This window comes from Galeopterus variegatus, unplaced genomic scaffold (assembly GCF_000696425.1).
Source record: "Galeopterus variegatus unplaced genomic scaffold, G_variegatus-3.0.2 Scaffold23259, whole genome shotgun sequence".
In the NCBI taxonomy this organism is placed as follows: Eukaryota; Metazoa; Chordata; class Mammalia; order Dermoptera; family Cynocephalidae; genus Galeopterus; species Galeopterus variegatus.
Window position 1 is genome coordinate 7,542 of NW_007749370.1, and position 3,477 is coordinate 11,018.

Genomic DNA, 3,477 nt, shown 5'->3' on the forward strand with positions numbered 1-3,477 from the left:
CCGGACACGAAAAAAGACAAAAAGGAAAAAAAAAAAGAAAGTGAACTTAGCAATATAAATCTATCAAAATTTATTCCTTAGATCTAATCTTGCAAGTAGGTAATAGGAAAACTAACTTGCAAAAATATTTGAGCCAGGCTGTCTTTGGATTCATAACATTATTTTATACATTGTTTTATATGACTCCAGAGACCACACCTCTTGAGTGAATATAATATTTTTATTAATAATGTGGCAGAGCATCATGGTAGAATGTCATACATCATCTTCTATAAATTCTGTTTCCTTCTCCCCACAGTTTCATCAAATTCATCAATCTCTGTGCTCTAATTACCACCTATCCTCTCACTCTCATTTACAGTCTAATTCAGTGTTTTTCAAATGATGGGTAACAACACCTTAAAAACAGTGTAGTATAATAGGAAATAATGCAAGACATAGATTCTCCTCAAACTCTACACACTGGCAAAAAATCAGTTTCTGTGATGAGTGTGTTTGTGTGTGTGTGTCCATGCATACACAAATACTGGTACTTTTTCCTTTAGAGCTCAACACTTGAATGACTTACCACCAAATGAATTGATGGTACCTGTGATCTTATTTTAGTTGTAATCCTACTCATGGATTTTTTGGACCACCTGTCTCTATGAATAAAAATTTATATTTGAGACTTCACATGACAAAGAAGAATATAAATCCCCTCCTTTGTTTCTTATTTGTCTAAGTTCTAGATTTAGCTACATAGCAACAAGAGTTTCTCAGTTCTATAGACAGTAGTAACTGGATAAATTTCTTCCATGCTCTAGCTCCAGCATCTTCACCAAACTTTATTTCTATTTATTCTTCAAAGTAAATAAATCTAATGTCCTTACCCACATTCGATGTGCTTCAATAACCCATCAGTATGAATAAATCTGATTTTCTTCTCCCATTCTAAATGTTCCCTACGTGAATGATTATACAATCATTTTACCTTCTGTACTTTTACTCATATTGTCACTCTGGTCTCAGATTCTGTTCTCAACAGAATTACATTACATTATTGAATTACATTATGGAACATTTCAAGTATTTCAAGTTTCACGCAAAACTTCAACCCCCTTAGAATAAAACATATTCTAAGGGGTGAAGAGATCAGTAGTCATCTGTATCTTTCTTTGTTCCATAAATTAATAACTCTGAGACATTTCATATTTGTGCATAAATATGCTTCATCTGTTACAAAGAACTGCTGTCAATTAAAATAGGCAAAAACAGAATTTAGAAGAGATAGATGAATAAAGTAACAGTATAAAAATAAATATCATAGGTAAATTGACTAGTTGCCATTTAAAAATGCCAATTCAGAACAACTGCATTTAGCAACTTTGCTGGGGTAAACTATGGATACAAGTTTAGTTATTTATAATCTGAGAAAAATTTTTTTTGTGGGACAGAGAGGATGTTGATAATGTCTGCAAGTCTGATATCTGCCATTGTCTTTTCATTGCACTTTCATTGTAGCAAGGCAACCTGTATACATTCTCCCTCACTGGATTTCTCTTTTTCTCTACATCTTTCACCACAATTAGTTCTTAAGGGACCAAATCTGACCACGATGGTTTTAATTTCTGTATTAGTTTGCTAGGACTTCCATAACAAAGTAACACACAATGAGTGGCTTAAACAAACAGACATTTATTGTCTGACAATTCCGAAGACTAGAAGTCCAATATCCTGGTGTTTTTAGGAGCATATTCCCTACAAAGGTGGGAGGTAATGACATACTTTAAGCATCTCTCCTAGTTTCTGGTAGTTTCTTGATTTTGTGACAGCATAACTCCAATCTTCACCTACTATTTACCCTGTGTACAAAATTTCTCCCTTTTACAAGGATACCTACTTATAACAGATTATATAAACTTTTAATCAAAAACTGTCACAAGAGACCAAGAAAGTCATTATATAATGATAAAAGGTGAATTCATCAGAAACATATATGACAATTACAAACATACGCCCAATATCAGAACACCTAAATATATTAAACAAACATTGACAGGTCTCAAGAAAGAAGTAGACAACATTACAATAATAGTAGCAGACTTTAGTATTCCACTTTCAATATTGGATAGAACATCCAGACAGAAAGTCAATAATTAAACAACAGATTTGAGCAACACAATAGAACAAATGGACCTGACAGATATACAGAATGTGCCACTCAACATTAGTAGAATACATATTCTTCTCAAGTACACATACAACATTCTTCAGAATAGATCACATGTCACATCACAGAGCAACTCTTAATAAATTAAAGAAGACTGAAATCATACCAATTATATTTTTTGAACAAAATGAAATAAAATTAGACATCAATTACAGTAAGAAAACAGAAAAATTTACAAATATGTGTAAATTAAACAGTATTTTTGAACAACCCCTGGGTCAAAAATAAATCAAAATAAAAATTACAAAATATTTTGAGACAAACAAAAATGAAAATGGAACATTCCAATATATGTGGTATGCAGCAAAAGTAATTTCTAGCAATAAACAACTACATTGAAAGAAAAGAAAGATATCACAAAAACAACCTAACATTCCTCTTCAAAGAACTAGAAAAGGAAAAATAAATTAAGTCCAACATTACCAGAAACAAGAGAATTACAAAAATTATAGCAGAAAAGAATAAAATTTAGCAAAACAATAGAAAAAAAATCAAGAAAACTGAATTGGTTTTTTAAAAAGATAAACAAAATTGATTAAGTCCTTAACTAAACTAACTAAGAAATAAAGACTCAAATAAATAAAATCCAAAATGAAAGAGAAGACATTACAATGAATGCCTCGGAAATAAAAAGAATAATAAGGGACTATTATGAAAAATTATACACCAACAAATTAGATAACCTAGAATAAATAAATAAGTGGTGAGAGACATATAACCCACCATGACTGAATCAAAAGAATTGGCAAGTCTGAACATCGCGTGCACACTGAACTCTCTCACAAAGGATATCCAAGATATTACATTTTAAATATGTAGTGGCATTAAAATTACAGTGATCAATACAGTTGCCATGGGTGTTCATTTCTCTGTAGCAATTCTCATATGTTTTCCCAACTTTTTGCCAAAAATTTGCTCACACTCATCATCACAGATGTGACATCTCTTTTCGTAGCAGTAGCCACCACCCATGCAACAGATACCTGCACATGCACATCTGCCAGACAGCTACAGGAAATTCCATTGCACCACTCTGGAAGATCACATTGTCCTTTTCTCTACAGACTTAGATGAAAAAATCCCCAGCAAAATGTAGCCCTAATTACTCAGCTCTGAAAGATTATGTGGATTAACTTCTATCACCCAAAAGTTTACAGCCCAGCTCTCCAGCCTTTTGCCACATGTAAGTTCAAAATCAGATAAGCCTCTTAACAGGGACACAGCACATGTGCTTGAGACAAGCCTCTTTTTACCATGTCTTGTGT